Source organism: Pinus tabuliformis, chromosome 1_2, assembly GCF_031772625.1.
Source record: "Pinus tabuliformis cultivar Carrire ecotype Pingquan chromosome 1_2, CPIR1, whole genome shotgun sequence".
Classification (NCBI taxonomy): domain Eukaryota; kingdom Viridiplantae; phylum Streptophyta; class Pinopsida; order Pinales; family Pinaceae; genus Pinus; species Pinus tabuliformis.
Window position 1 is genome coordinate 975,950,356 of NC_142298.1, and position 17,243 is coordinate 975,967,598.

Sequence of the window (17,243 nt, forward strand, 5' to 3'; positions counted from 1 at the left end):
TGAACTTGTCATGCAACTTAGTTCGAGTCCAATTATATTAAGTGTTATATCTAAAAAAATATAAATTTTCTAAACTAGATGTACTTCTACTACGAGTAATACAAGCAATGTTTTCATAAGCTGTAAATTTTTCGGAAAAGGAAACTAAGCATATCTAAACATATTGAACAAGGAATCTAAGCATATCTAAACATATTGAACACCCAAAATCCTAGGGTCCACAAGGCAATAGTGTTGTATTTTAGCACGATCATTGATTGGTTGAAGGTTGGGTATGCTTGCATACTCAACCTTACCCACCTCTTGTATGCTTGTCTACTCAACCTTACCCACCTCTTCTACAAGGCACGATGTGTGGGGGTGTCCATGTGATGTGGAGCAAGAAAACATGCACTGCACCATCCCAGACACTGCAACTATAGTCACTCACTGCACAAGGTAATATTATATATGAGATCACAAATAAACCACGAAAGAAAATGAATAACAAATATACATAGCAATAAATTAATCATACACACGCCTGTTCACCCTGTTATAGTAGCACCAACCATGAACAATAAACCCTGAAAATGTCAACCTCAATATAACATTTCCCTTTATTTCATATAAAAGTTCTTAGAAAATCTCAATTCTCACACCCATTAACAAGATCATACTATCTTGAAGCCATGACAAAAGGATAAAATGATTCGCAAAGAACAAATATTTTAGTCGATTAAAGGACAATATTCTTATGTAAATAAAATTATGGCTCACCAATCGTCCAAGTTGTGTTTACTAGAATGTCTATGGTATCTTCACTGTGACCTTCATAAACTATATTGTGTTGCTAGAATGTCTATGGTATCTTCACCTTCACCTTGACCTTCATAAACTATATTGTGTTGCTAGAATTCTATGGTATCTTCACCTTCACCTTGACCTTCATAAACTATATTGTGTTGCTAGAATTCTATGGTATCTTCACCTTCACCTTGACCTTCATAAACTATATTGTGTTGCTAGAATGTCTATGGTATCTTCACCTTCACCTTCATAAACTATATAATTGTGGTCTCTCACCACACAAAGCAAATCAATATAGTTGAGTGTGAAACCACATATAAAACATATAATAAATTGAAAAGCAAGCAGAAAGATTCACAAATGAGCGAAAAGTAATTGTGAGTGAAATGCATTGCATATAGTTAAGGTGATTCACCTTCATTTATGAATGATAACCTCCAACTTATCTCTTTCATTTTCTCTCTTTGTTGCCTTCCTTTCCTATTGCACATCCAATAAACAAAACTACAAGAAATGAGAAAATGGTGTAAAACAGAGCTAAATGAGTACAACAACAAACATGACTATGCTCAAACTCAACAAAAACAAAACATGTAGACAACAACAAACAAAAAATTGCAAACTCCCCCTTTGCACATTATCTCTACTGCAGTGTCCTCTCCTCAGCTGAAAGGAAAAAAAGTGGGGTGAATAAGATTAAAATACAAACACAGATAGTAATGGTAAGCATATTTCAAAACCAATAATTATTTATAATAGCAAACATACCTCCTCTAGAGTTTGTTATATAACGATAGACACTCCATTTTGTATTTCACTTACTCATGCTCACCAGAACAAGACATCTACAATAGATACATAATAAGATATTAGAATAAAAAATGTTGAACTAGAGAATTGAATGTAAAAATTTATCATAATATGTTATATAACGATAGACACTCCATTTTGTATTTCACTTAACTCATGCTCACCAACATCTACTATAGATACATAATAAGATATTAGAATAAAAAATGTTGAACTAGAGAATTGAATGTAAAAAATTTCATAATATGTTATATAACGATAGACACTCCATTTTGTATTTCACTTACTCATGCTCACCAGAACAAGACATCTACAATAGATACATAATAAGATATTAGAATAAAAAATGTTGAACTGGAGAATTGAATGTAAAAATTAATCATAATATGAAACATACTTGTCTTTGAGTTTTAATATAAAGAGGGATGATCCATTTTGTATTTCATGTATCCATCTTCTATAGTACAAAATAAAATATTAAAATTCTAACAAAAGTTAAACTAGAGAGTTGAAGGCATGAACTTGTCATCCAACTTGATTCCAGACCATTTATATTCCATGCTTCATCTAAAAATATAAAAAATTTCGAAACTAGATGTTACTCTTCTAGGAATAATGGTCCTAAGAGAAATAATTATTTTTGTAAGAGAGATCTAAGCATATTTTAAATTTATTGAACACCCAAAATCATAGGAGCCACAAGGCAATAGTGTTGTCCATTAACACAGTGGTCGATTAGTTGAAGGGTCAGTATGCCTGCTTGCTCGACCTTACCATCCTCCTCTTTAAGGCACGTTGTGTGGGGGTGTGCGTGTGATGTGGAACAAGAAAGCATATAAATTTAAACATACCATTTGATGTATATGTCAAACCACTAATTGAGTGGTACTACTCGAGAACCATGCTAGAAGGAGAAAACGTCAAACAAACAAATAATAATAACACTAATTTGTTGGAAAACAACATGACTCACCCATCTTCTGTGTTGCATCTACATTGCCTAAAGTATCTTCTCCACTCAACCCTCCCAAACACTACAAACGTAGTCATTGCACCATCTCAGACACTGCAACTATAGTCACTCACTGCACAAAGTAATATTATATATGAGATCACAAATAAACCACGAGAGAAAATGAATAACAAATATACAGAGCAATAAATTAATCATACACACACCTGTTCACCCTTGGCTAATGTTATAGCAACAACAACCATGAACAATAAGCCCTGAAAATGTCAACCTCAATATAACATTTCCCTTTATTTCGTATAAAAGTTCTTGGAAAATCTCAATTCTCACACCCATTAACAAGATCATACTATCTTGAAGCCATGACAAAAGGATAAAATGATTCGCAAAGAACAAATATTTCAGTCGATTAAAGGACAATATTCTTATGTAGGAAAAAATATGGCTCACCAATCGTCCAAGTTGTGTTGCTAAAATGTCTATGGTATCTTCACCTTGACCTTCATAAACTATATTATGTTGCTAGAATGTCTATGGTATCTTCACCTTGACCTCCATAAACTATATAATTGTGGTCGCTCACCACACAAAGTAGATCAATATAGCTAACTGTGAAACCACATATAAAATATATAATAAATTGAAAAGCAAGCAGAAAGATTCACAAATGAGCGAAAAGTATTTGTGAGTGAAATGCATTGCATATAGTTAAGGTGATTCACCTTGATTTACATACCTCCTCTAGAGTTTGTTATATAACAATAGACACTCCATTTTGTATTTCACTTACTCATGCTCCCCAGAACAAGACATCTACAATAGATACATAATAAGATATTAGAATAAAAAACAAGACATCTACAATAGATACATAATAAAATATTAGAATAAAAAATGTTGAACTAGAGAATTGAATGTAAAAATTATTCATAATATGAAACATACTTGTCCATCTACAATAGATACATAATAAGATATTAGAATAAAAAACAAGACATCTACAATAGATACATAATAAAATATTAGAATAAAAAATGTTGAACTAGAGAATTGAATGTAAAAATTATTCATAATATGAAACATACTTGTCTTTGACTTTTAATATAAAGAGGGATGATCCATTTTGTATTTCATGTATCCATCTTCTATAGTACCAAAAAAAATATTACAATTCTAACAAAAGTTTAACTAGAGAGTTGAAGGCGTGAACTTGTCATCCAACTTGATTCCAGACCATTTATATTCCATGCTAAATATAAAAAAAAACGAAACTAGATGTTGCTCTTCTAGGAATAATGGTCATAAGAGAACTAAGCATATTTTAAATTTATTGAACACCCAAAATCATAGTGGCCACAAGGCAATAGTGTTGTCCAGTAACAAAATGGTCGATTAGTTGAAGGGTCAGTATGCATTCTTGCTTGACCTTACCATCCTCCTCTCTAAGGCACGTTGTGTGGGGGTGTGTGTGTGATGTGGAACAAGAAAGCATATAAATTTAAACATGCCATTTGATGTATATGTGAAACCACTAATTGAGTGGTACTACTCACCCATCCTCAGTGTTGCATCTACATTGCCTAAAGTATCTTCTCCACTCGAACCTCCCAAACACTACAAATGTAGTCACTGCACAAAGTAAGACTTATATATTAGATCCTGAATAAACCATGAGCGATGAATCAACCATACACATACCTCCCCTCCCTTAGCTAATATTATAGCAATGGCAATCATGAACAATAAGCCTTGAACATGGGAACCTCAGTATAAGTTTTCCATTTATTTCATATCAAAGTTTTAGGAAAAATATTGAACCTTGCACCCATGAACCATATAATACTACCTCAAAACTAGGACAAAATGATAAAACTTTGTGCAAACAACAAATATTTCAAGGTATTAAAGAACAATAGCATTTTGTAGAAGATAAATACGGCTCACCCATCCTCTGTGCCACATTTGCAGAATGTCAAATGCATATTCACCACTTCACCTTTGTAGATTGTACGATTGTAGTTGTTCAATACATAAAGAAGATCAATATAGTTGATTATGAGAGCATAGATAACACATAATAAATTGAATAACAAACAAATGGCGCCACAAATTAGAAAAAGATATTTTCAATTGAAATGCACTACATATAGGTATGTTGACTCACCTTCATGTATGAACAATAACCTCCATTTTCTCTGTCTTCTTCCTTCATTTCCTTTTCCACATACCCAAGACCAAACTACCAAAAGCATGAAAAAAAGGAAAACAAGTACAACACACCCAACAAATGAAAAGAAGTCCAACTACAAAAAATGATCCCAAAAAAAAAGTACAACGCAAAGCATGGCCATGCTCAAACTCGGAAAATAAAACATGCAAATTGCAAATATCCCCGTTACACATCATCTCTCATACAATGTCCTCTCCTCTGCTGAAAAGAAAAAAAGTGGGTTGAATAAGGTTAAAATATACACACAATTAGTAATGGTAAGCATATGTCAAAACCAATAAATATTCATAATAGGAAACGCACCTCCCCTAGATATCCCCGTTACACATCATCTCTCATACAATGCGCTCTCCTCTGCTGAAAAGAAAAAAGTGGGTTGCATAAGGTTAAAATATACACACAATTAGTAATGGTAAGCATATGTCAAAACCAATAAATATTCATAATAGGAAACGCACCTCCCCTAGATTTTGTTTGATAAACTTGGACATTCACTTTTGTATATCTCTTCTAGGAATAATGCAACCAATGTTATCATAAGAGAAATAATTCTTTTTGTAAGAGAGATCTAAGCATATATATAAATTTTCGAAACTAGATGTTACTCTTCTAGGAATAATGCAACCAATGTTATTATCATAAGAGAAATAATTCTTTTTGTAAGAGTGATCTAAGCATATTTTAAATTTATTGAACACCCAAAATCATAGGGGCCATGTTGACGGTGTTGGACCCGCCAACATGTCAAGGGGATCTCCCTGGTAAGAAGCCCCAATTAGACCTCAGACCGTTTGGTGTAGGAGTCCCAGCATTGGGTCGTAAGGTAATGCCTTCACCGCGATGTCGCACAGAGGCAAGTAAGATAACTCTGTTAGTAGCAAGGGTGTGACTGGTGCAGTGAGTCAAGGAAGGTGTATGAAAGGTTCTAACACTTCAAAGGGAGAAGAAGGTGAAGGTGAGTTCCAGGTTGAAAGGGATCAGTCCCAACTTGGCTAAGAACACACAACACAAAAGGACATGCACAACTTTCGGCGGAGTAGTGCACTTGGATGCGGCAGTCACATCATACAAGGTACGATAACACGTACAACACTCACGGATCAATCTGAGACGAGTGCGACAGTTGTTACAGCAAGGTTCATGTGAAAGGTTCGTCTGATGTCCAGCAGAGCAGTCGACAGGGACGGTGACAGCATTAACAACATATACAACACATTAACAAGAAGATTCATATAATTGCATGTGAATCAGTTCATACACAAGCATGTAAGCTAAACAACATATATCATTAAGGCAACCGAAGCAGTCCAACTACAATAAAAACATATGCATGAAAATGTGATGGCTTTTATTATATAAAGAAGTGTAAGTTTGAATCATACAATACATCCATGTAAACCTGCTAGCCCCAACAGTGGAACGTTTCAGCCACATCCACCTACTCCTCCAAAGAGATGTACTAGCTTCGTGCAGTGGAGAAGCCAAGCCGCATTACAATACTATCCAAGCCTTCTACAAGATAGTCTTAGTAGAAGCTTGGCCGACCAAAAGCCTATACAATGAGTTATGAGGGACTATTTATGGCAAAGGGTGGGGTGACCCTTGACATTCCCCTTTGTGACAGTTCAACTAACCTCATGACTCTTCACCTACTTTGACTGTTACATGCAACTGTTGACACTTGACTTACACTTGACATGACTCAACATTACAATGCACATGTACTCATCTGAGACAACATGGCTTGAACAAGCCTTGCAAGACATCACTGACACTCGATCCGTTGTGGTGAGACCAACTCTTTCACACGCTTGTGATGGTGAAGCTAGTGAGCTGATGCCAAGCTTGGTCGTCCGTCCCTCTACCCTCTGCCCTTGATACCTTCATCCTTAACCTCCATCCTTGGTAACCTCATACTCATTCTTGGAAATATCCTTGCCCCCGGAGGGACAAGCGGCTTCGCACCTTGGAAACCAAACATCCTTTACCTCATCCTCATCCCTCCATCCTTACCCTCCATCCCTACCCTCTATCTCTACTCGATACTCTCTACCAATCTATATATCTCTATCTCTACTCGATACTCTCTACTCGAACCTCTACTAACGTTCTGTTCAATGAAAGAGTTCAGTTCTATTCATTACATTCAGTTCAGTTCAAATACGTGAAGTCTATAGAAGTACAATCCAGACCCGAGAGAGAAGTAACAGTAAGTTCCCCATCGTTACACGGTTCACCTAAAGCCATAGTGGGACCTACCTGCTGATCTCGACCTTTTCTTCTTCTCCCTTCCTTTCTCACCTTCTCTCTTTCCTGCTTCGACCCACCTTCTATTTAGGATTAGATTATTTAGCACCAAACCTTTCGTGTTATATGGATGGGTGGCGCAATTCTTTATTCACTTTTGATTGGATATTCATGCACCTCATGGTGACATCTTGTTGAAGCTTACTCTTGCTTTCGTTGCAACCAATGCATTGGTTCGGCCCCTTCATCCAACTCGTCTACTAACACATGCATGGTCTTCTTGGGTGTGGCTAAATCGGCAGCACACTGATGCATAGTGTCTGTGCTGATCTTCAAGTGTGCCTTGGTGGTCATGCGCATCAACTTGCCGAAGTACCTATTCGGCTTTAGTTGGACTTGCTTCTTGTCTTCGCCTTGGTGAGTGTGTTGAATGGGTTGGATTGCACGTGTGCGCACAATGACATGCATGTTGTTGAATCCCTTGCATGCGATCAACCACAGTACTCACCATGTCTGCTTCGTGTTAGTTATTGGGATGGATCTTTAACTTGTCCGGGCGCAATTTCATCCGTGAGCACATGTTGTGCCCACTATTGTTCTTGATCCTGCTGCACTCATTCGTCTGTCTGCGCAACTTCATGTTCTTCCTGAGTTGTTGCTTCAGCACATGCAACTCCTCCTTTTTTACATCTTCTGCCTTTGCACGATCTTCATGTCATGCCGTCACTCCATAGCCGAAGTCTCCAAAGTTGCTTTCATCATCAATGGGCCTGCTTGAGCTTGCAACCTTGTTCCGCCTCCGTGTTGTCAACAACCCTCCTCTTGCATTCATTGCATTTGGTATGTTGTCTTCAACTGCTGTTCATGATGTTGCTCGTTGTGATGCTGCCACTTGATGTCCTTGTCTAAGATTGATGTCTTCGTGAGTAGGCAAACTCAGAGACACTTGATCGACTGCATCCCCAAGCGTGCTCTAAACGGTGTCCTCGTCTCTGCTCTCCTGGAAACCATTGTACCTGTACTGCTGAGAGGCAGATGAACACCTACAATACCTGGAGACATGGCAACACTCATAGCAAGCAATCTGTCAGTCGAAAAACCAAAATGAACATGAGAACTGACTTGCAACATACCTAGGTGAATGATCATGAAGGTTGCGCAATTTTGGCCGGGAGGTCGGGAGACCAACTGCCAAGACTGCTCAAGGCACAGTCTGGGTTGTTGGGAGACTGGCTGACTGTTGGAACTGCGCAATGCACAATCTAGTCTGGCTGCTGACTGTTGGGATTGCGCAATGTGCAATTCCAACTGCGAAGGACTGCTGGCCTAGGGACAGATCTGCGCAATTTCTTGGGCCAAGCAGCCACTATCCTCCAGAAATGCGCAAAACAGTCCTGGAGGCCAGTACCAAGCAGGAATGTGCAAATCTAGAGAGGAAGGTGAGCCTTCCTTTCCCAGATTGTGCAATGTAGCCTTGGTAAAAGGCAGAGCCCGAGCCAAGTTTGACCCGACTCACCGACGGGTGACTAAAAGCAAGTTAGTGAATGCATGGCAACACTAAGTGATAGCATAAGTGATTGATAGTGCGTGCAAAACATGAATGAAAGATTCAGCAAATAGATCAACTTGCATGTGGGTGGGGCAATTCGCCGGTTGGGCGAATGTCCGTGCAAAACAGTTTCATTCATGCGACAGCAGTGAGATAGCAACGAAAACTAAAACAGAGGTAGGACAAGCTAGTATATATGTAAACGACAACAAGCGTTCAAAGAAATCAAACAAGCAGTACTCCTACAAGCAAAAACACAAAAAGCGACAGACATGCAGCACAAGGCATGGGAAGCGAGCTTACCCCAAAACAATTGAGTTGAATGTGTCGACTGCTCCTAGATGTAATGTGGGATGTCAGAGCTGCAAGGTTGATGTGAGGAATGAGCTCTGCAGCATCCGGTTGATGAGTTTAGGTAACATCGAGGTTGTGACATGCATGCCATGAATCTAGGGGTAGCGACACTTGGTGGGAGGTTTCAGAATGGCTCCTTGCATGTAACCTCCAACTACTAAACATAGACCCCTGAAACAAGAGATGCCTTTGCATGTTGCCTTGGGAGAAGTAGCCCATGCATGCAAGTCTGTTTTGCTTAGTCCCGGAGGGAACTGGTCAACTCAACTGCACATGCAAGAGACTGCCTGACTGCTGGAGAAAAATGCGCATTTCTGGCTGGGAGTTGGGCTGGCTACCTGGGAGATTTGCGCAATTTCTGGGCAGAGCAGCTGACCGCTGCCCAGATTTGGGCAAATCCTGGACTAAACAGCCTACTGCTAGGAAAATTTGTGCAAATCCTACTGGGAGTGTTTGCTGGCAGGATTGTGCAATCCTGGAGCCCAACAAGTTGTCAAAGAGGACAATTCCTGGAGGGAAGGTTGGTTGCCCTCCTGAAATGCACAATTTTCAAGGGGAAGTTGTTCAACCTCCAGCTAGAGATCCAAGTGAGCAGCCTATGAGGGGAATGGATCAACTGTGATCAACAGGCTGCCTTTGTGCGAGGAAAACACTTGAAGCTTGAGTACTTGACGAAGCAATACAAAGTGTTGTGTAAGGTTGGTAGGGAGGCTCCAAAACAAGCTAAGGCAAAATTTTGGAGGGTGGTTGTAGCCACTACAACACTTGGCGACACACTGGTAGAACTCCAACTCTCTAAATGGACCTTGTTCGTGAAAAGCAAGTCTAACACCTCTGGAAGTATTGTTCAGCTCTCAGCTCATCTTGGCTTCACACTAGTTTGATTGTAAGATGTAGCATCTGCCAAAATCTTGGTCGATTGACACACATTCCAAGCCAAGGCAACACAGTTGTTTCGATTGGGGTTGAGGGGTATATAGGTGCACAAGTAGTATAGTCGTTAGAGTCTTAGTTTCATCTCTGGTGTTGCTCCACTTCCAGCAGGCCTGGACAATACCCTGGTGGTGGTCATGCGCATCAACTTGTCGAAGTACCTGTTCGGCTCCAATTGGACTTGCTTCTTGTCTTCGCCTTGGTGAGTATGTTGAATGGGTTGGATTGCACGCACAATGACATGCATGCTGCTGAATCCCTTGCATGCGATCAACCACACTGTTCACCATGTCTGCTCCGTATTAGCTGTTGGGATGGATCTTTAACTTGTCCGGGCGCAGTTTCATCTGTGAGTGCACGTTGCACCCACTATTATTCCTGATCCTGCTGCACTGATTCATTGTCTGCGCAACTTCATGTTCTTCTTCAGCTGCTGCTTCAGCACATGCAACTCCTTCTTTGTTACATCTTTTGCCTTTGCACGATCTTCATGTAGCGCCATCACTCCATAGTCGGAGTCTCCAAAGTTGATTTCATCATCAATGGACCTGCTTGAGCTTGGAACCTTGTTCCACCTTTGTGTTGTCAACAACCCTCCTCTCGCATTCGTTGTATTTGGTATGCTATCTTCAGCTGTTGTTCATGATGTTACTCGATGTGATGTTGTCGCTTGATGTCCTTGTCTACGAACAACTTGTTGTCTTCGTGAGTAGGCAAATTCATAGACACTTGATCGACTACATCCCCGAGCATGCTCTGAATGGTGTCCTCGTCTCTGCTCTCCTAGAAACCATTGTACCTGTACTGCTGAGAGGCAGATGAACACCTGCGATACCTGGAGACATGGCAACACTCATAGCAACCAATTTGTCAGTCAAAAACCAAAATGAACATGAGAATTGACTTGCAATATACCTGGGTGAATTATCATGAAGGTTGCGCAATTTCACCGGGGAGGTCGGGAGACCGACTGCCAAGACTGCTCAAGGCACAATCTGGGTTGTTGGGAGACTGGCTGACTGCTGGAACTGCGCAATGCACAGTCCAGTCTGGCTACTAACTGCTGGGATTGCACAATGCGCAATTCCAGCTGGGAAGGACTGCTGGCCTAAGCACAGATCTGCGCAATTTCTTGGGCCAAGCAACCACTATCCTCTAGAAATGCGCAAAACAATCCTGGAGGCCAGTGTCGGGCAAGAATGTGCAAATCTGGAGAGGAAGGTGAGCCTTCCTTTCCCAGATTGCGCAATGCAGCCTTGGTGAAGGCAGAGCCTGGACCAAGGATGGCCCAACTCATCGACGGGTGACTGAAAGCAAGTCAATGACTGCATGGCGACACTAAGTGATAGCAAAAGTGATTGACAGTGCATGCAAAACATGAATGAAAGATTCAAGAAATAGATCAAACATGCATGTGGGTGAGGCAGTTCGCTGGTTGGGCGAACGTCCGTGCAAAACGGTTTCATGCATGCGACAGCAGTGAGATAGGAACGAAAACTGAAACAGAGCTAAGACAAGCTAGTATTTATGTAAATGACAGCAAGCAGTACTCCTACAAGCGAAAACACAAAAAGCGACAGAAATGCAGCACAAGGCATGGGAAGCGGGCTTACCCCAAAACAGTTGAGTTGAATGTGCCGACTACTCCTACATGTGATGTGGGATGTCAGAGCTGCAAGGTTGATGTGAGGAATGAGCTTTGCATCATCCGATTGATGACTTTTGATAACATCGAGGTTGTGACGTGCATGCCACAAATCTAGGGTAAGCGACACTTGGTGGGAGGTTTTGGAATTGCTCCTTGCATGTGACCTCCAACTACTAAACATAGACCCCTGAAACAAGGGATGCCTTTGCATGCTGCCTTGGGAGAAGCAGCCCATGCATGCAAGTTTGTTTTGCTCAGTCCCGGAGGGAACCGGTCAACTCAATTGCACATGCAAGAGTCTGCTCGACTGCTGGAGAAAAATGTGCATTTTTGGCTGGGAGTTGGGCTAGCTGCCTAAGAGATTTGCGTAATTTCCGGGCAGAGCAACTGACTACTGCCCAGATTTGCGCAAATCCTAGGCTAAATAGTCTGCTGTTGGGAAAATTTGCGCAAATCCCACTGGGAGGGTTGGTTGGTAGGATTGCGCAATCCTAGAGCCCAGCAGGCTGTCAGAGAGGACTGCGCAATTCCTAGAGGGAAGGCTGGTTGCCCTACAGAAATGCGCAATTTTCAAGGGGGAGTGGCTCAGCCTGCAGCTGGACCAAGTCTGGGTGAGCAGCCTATGAGGGGAATGGATCAACTGTGATCGACAGGCTAAATTTGTGCAAGGAAAACACTTGAAGATTGAGTACTTACCGAAGCAAGACAAAGTGTTGTGTAAGGTTGGTAGGGAGACTCCAAAACAGGGTAAGGCAAAATTTTGGAGGGTGGTTGTAGCCGCTACAACAGGCCACAAGGCAATAGTGTTGTCCATGAACACAATGGTCGATTAGTTGAAGAGTCAGTATGCCTGCTTGCTCGACCTTACCATCCTCCTCTCTAAGGCACGTTGTGTGGGGATGTGAGTGTGATGTGGAAAAAAAAGCATATAAATTTAAACATACCATTTGATGTATATGTCAAACCATTAATAGAGTGGTACTACACGAGAACCATGCTAGAAGGAGAAAACGTCAAACAAAAAAAAAATAATAACAATATTTTGTTGGAAAACAACATGACTCACCCATCCTCAGTGTTGCATCTAAATTGCCTAAAGTATCTTCTCCACTCAACCCTCCCAAACACTACAAATGTAGTCACTACACAAAGAAAGATTTATATATTAGATCATGAATAAACCATGAGAGCTCAAATAACAAATATACATAAGTTTTCCATTTATTTCATATTAAAGTTCTAGGAAAAATCTTGAATCTTGCACCCATGAACCATATAATACTACCTCAAAACTAGGACAAAATGATAAAACTTTGTGCAAACAACAAATATTTCAGGGTATTAAAGCACAATAGTATTTTGTAGAAGATAAGTACGGCTCACCCATCCTCTGTGCCACATTTGCAGAATGTCCAATGCATATTCACCACTTCACCTTTGTAGATTGTGCGATTGTAGTTGTTCAATACATAAAGAAGATCAATATAGTTGATTATGAGAGCATAGATAACACATAATAAATAGAATAACAAACAAATGGAGCCATAAATTAGCAAAAGATACTTTTAAGTGAAATGTACTGCATATAGGTATGTTGACTTACCTTCATTTATGAAGAATAAACTCCATTTTCTCTGTCTACTTCCTTCATTTCCTTTTCCACACCAAGGAATGAAACCAAAACCAAACTTCAAAAAATGTGAAAAAACCTAAGGAAAACGAGTATACAACAAACCCAATAATGAAACCAAGACAAAACTACAAAAAACGAGAAAACAATGCAAAACAAATGAAAATGAATACAACACAGCATGGCCATGCTCAAACTCAACAAAACAAAATATGCAAACAAGAACAAAGAAAAATTGCAAACATCCTCACTACACATCATCTCTCCTACAATGTGTTGTCCTCCGCTGAAAGGAAAAAAAAGAAATGGGTTGAATAAGGTTAAAATACACACACACAATTATTAATGGTAAACATACTTCAAAACCAATCATTATTCATAATTGGAAACGCACCTCCCCTAGAGTTTGTTTTGTAACAATTGACGCTCTCTTTTGTATTCCACCTACTCGTGCTCATATGAATAAGCCATCTACAACAGATATACAATAAGATATTAAAATCGTTATATAAATTAAACTAGAGAGTCGAATACAATAATTAGTCATATTAAGAAACACACCTTTCTTTGAGACTATTATATAAAATGTGAGAGTCCATTTTGTATTTCATGTATCCATGTTCACTGGAACAAGCCATCTACAATAAGTACACAATAAAATATTAGATTTCTAATCAAAATTAAACTAGAGAGTTTGAATGAATGAACTTGTCATGCAATTTAGTTCGAGTACAATTATATTGTGTTAAATCTCAAACGAATATAAATTTTCAAAACTAGATGTACTTCTAAAAATAATATAAGCAATGTTTTCATAAGAGGTAATTTTTTTTCAGAAAAGGAATCTAAGGTTATCTAAACATGTTGAACACCCAATATCCTAGGGTCCACAAGGCAATAGTGTTGTATGTTAGCATGATGGATGATTGGTTGAAGGGTCAAGATGCTTGCTTGCTCGACCTTACCTACCTTCTATATAGGACATGTTGTGTGGGGGGGTGTGTGTGATGTGGAGCAAGAAAACATACAAATTTAAAGATACCATTCGATGTATATGTCAAACCACTAACTGAGTAGTACTACCTGAGAACCATGCTAGAATGGGAAATAGTCGTGCAAACAAATGATATAATACTATTTTGTTGGAAAACCACATGACTCACCCATTCTCTATGTTGCATCCGCATTGCCAAATGTATATTCTCCACTCAACCATCCCAGGTACTATAATTGTAGTCACTCACTGCATAAAGTATTATTATATATGATATCACAAATAAACCATATGACAAATTAAATAATAAATATACAGAGCGATAATTGATCATACAAATACCTACACGCCACTAGCTAATGATATAGCAACAACAACCATGAACAATAAGCCCTAAAAATGTGAACCCCGGTATAAAATTTCCCTTTATTTCATATCAAAGTTCTTGGAAAATCTCAAACCTCACACCCATTAACAAGATCATACTACCCTGATGCCATGACAAAAGAATAAATTGTTTTGCAAACAAGATTTATTTCAATGTATTAAAGCACAATATTATTATGTAGGCAAAAAATATGGTTCACCAATCATCTGCATCCCTTTATTTCATATCAAAGTTCTTGGAAAATCTCAAACCTCACACCCATTAACAAGAATATACTACCCCGATGCCATGACAAAAGGATAAATTGTTTTGTAAACAAGATTTATTTCAATGTATTAAAGCACAATATTATTATGTACGCAAAAAATATGGTTCACCAATCATCTGTCCTGCGTATGTAGAATGTCTACGGTATCTTCACCACTTCACAGAGTATACAATTGCAGTTGCTCACTACACAAAGCAAATCAATATGGTGAGTATGAAACCACATATAAAACTTATAATAAATTGAAAAGCAAGTAAACAGAGTCATGATTGAACGAAAGATAATTCTGAGTGAAGTACATTGTGTATAGTTAACGCAATTCACCTTCACTTAGGAATGATAACCTCCATCTCATATCTTGCATTTTCTCTCTCTACCGCCTTCCTTTCCTCTGGCACAATCAACAAACAAAACCAAGAGCAAACTACAAATAATGAGAGAAAAAATGCAAAACAAATGAAGATCAGTGCAACATAAAGCATGACAATGTTCTAAGAGATCATCCACATATAATACTAGGATTAGAGGCTCGTTCTCTACAACGAGATAGTAGAGATTTGGATCTACATCACTCTTGACGAACCCCGTCTTTTGCAAGTAGCCATCAATTCGACCATACCATGCTCTAGGTCCCTGTTTGAGCCCATATAAGGCTTTCTTCAATCTACATGCATGAGATTTCTTCTCATGTGCCTCAAAACCTTCTGGTTGTTCAATGTATACTTCCTCTTATATCACCCCGTTCAAGAATGTCATTTTGACATCCATCTGATGAATCTCCCACCCCATCAATGCTGCAAGAGATATCACGGTTCTAATAGATGTATACCTGGCTACTGGAGCGAAGGTCCCTTCGTAGTCTATTCCTTCCTTCTGAGCATAACCCTTAGCCACAAACCTCGCTTTGTATTTTTCCACACTATCGTCTGCAGCATACTTGATCTTGTAGATCCATCTCAAACCTACCACTAATCTACCCTGAGGCCTAAGCAATACTTCCCAGACATCATTCACCATTATAGAGTTGTATTCCTCCACCATCACATCCACCCAAACTTGATGTTGAGCGGCCTTCTAAAAACTGGAAGGTTCCCCAACCTGAGCTACTAAGGCCTGATATCTATCTGGCTGTCTTCGCTCCATTTCACTGTTCCTGGGTGCACCAATGAAATCTTTTGCATCCCGTAGAATCTGTCGGAGTTCCATGCTCGTCCTTCCTCTGGTAATAGGTGCATCTGTTAGCTCTTCCTCTTCCTTCGATTCCTCCTGTTCTAAAGAAGAATTCCTAGTACTGGCTTCCGCTGGTTGAAAAGGTTTGACCAACGGCTCGTCTTTTGACTGCTCCTCGGAAGGCATTTATCGAGATTTTCTGAAGGCCCTATCTTCCATGAACTTCACATCTCGCCGAACTACTACCTTCTTGCTCCCTAGAAGATAGATTCTATATGCCTTAGCATTCTCATTGTATCCCACAAGATATCATTTCTCTGCAATCTGATCTAACTTCTTCCTCTTCTCCTCGGGGATACGGCAATATGCTAGACTCCCAAATATCCTAAAATGACTAATTTCAGGTGTCTTCCCAGTGAAGACTTGCTCTGGAGTAATCTTGCCCAATGCCCTATGAGGAGTTTTGTTCTGGACATAAACTATCGTGTTGCATGCTTCTGCCCACAGGAATTTTGGCATATCCTAATCATACATCATAGCCCTAACTGCTTCCACAATAGTCATGTTCTTTCTTTCTACTACTCCATTCTGCTCCAGATTGTAAGGAGTTGTCCACTCTCTTTTGATGCCCTCCCTAGCGCAAAAATCAGTGAAGTCCCTGTTGACATACTCTCCACCATTGTCTAAGCGCAACACTTCTAGTTTCTTTCCTGTCAAATTCTCCACTAGAACCTTGAACTCTTTGAATCGACAGAAAACCTCATCCTTGTTTTTTAGAAAATAGATCCAAGTCTTCCTAGAATGGTCATCAATGAAGGTTGATGAGCCCCAAAAATGGACAATTATTTGGGCTCATTCAACCTCCTAATTTGACTTAATCCACCATTCTCATTAGTTTATTGCATGTTTTTGATTATATTTATGTTAATAGAGTGAATTTGGTTAGTCATTATGCCAACAACTCTAATGGGTGCTTTGTGTAGCCTTTTTGGTCAACTTGGAGACAAAATTGAAGGTCTTAATGAGCACTTGGCAACCAAATTCGTGGGAGAACAAGCTAGAGGATTTGTAGGAAGGTGTCCCCTTCATTTATGGGCCCTTACCTCGAATTCTCCACCATCAGCTCGGAGTTCAAGGGCCACCGAATCAATCAGCACAAGGGCAGCCAAGCAAGTCAAGTAGGACTGCTGTTAACTACAAGTCTTGGGCAGCCGAGTCCCTAAAGTTTAGGAGGACTGTTGAGTCCTCAATTTGTATAAA

The 17,243-nt window shown here is 39.6% G+C and overlaps 3 long non-coding RNA genes across 5 annotated transcripts; all 3 read right to left on the reverse strand.

The window, feature by feature from the left end:
* Positions 1–246: 246 nt before the first annotated feature.
* Positions 247–4,571, reverse strand: LOC149209256 (uncharacterized). Of its 3 annotated transcripts, none has more exons than XR_016252197.1 (8): positions 4,517–4,571; positions 4,126–4,201; positions 3,309–3,385; positions 3,023–3,181; positions 2,573–2,684; positions 1,558–1,634; positions 1,205–1,455; positions 247–429 (listed from the first exon to the last, which is right to left on the reverse strand). It is a non-coding gene; the product is annotated as an uncharacterized LOC149209256 (long non-coding RNA). The 3 variants fall into 3 exon arrangements; XR_016252196.1 differs by lacking the exon at positions 247–429 and adding an exon at positions 789–1,043; XR_016252198.1 differs by lacking the exons at positions 247–429; positions 3,023–3,181 and adding an exon at positions 789–1,043.
* A 201-nt stretch (positions 4,572–4,772) lies between these two features.
* Positions 4,773–5,141, reverse strand: LOC149209257 (uncharacterized). Its single transcript, XR_016252199.1, has 2 exons — positions 5,106–5,141; positions 4,773–5,003 (listed from the first exon to the last, which is right to left on the reverse strand). It is a non-coding gene; the product is annotated as an uncharacterized LOC149209257 (long non-coding RNA).
* Positions 5,142–13,423: 8,282 nt separating this feature from the next.
* Positions 13,424–13,802, reverse strand: LOC149209258 (uncharacterized). Its single transcript, XR_016252200.1, has 3 exons — positions 13,725–13,802; positions 13,558–13,634; positions 13,424–13,449 (listed from the first exon to the last, which is right to left on the reverse strand). It is a non-coding gene; the product is annotated as an uncharacterized LOC149209258 (long non-coding RNA).
* Between the last annotated feature and the right edge of the window lie 3,441 nt (positions 13,803–17,243).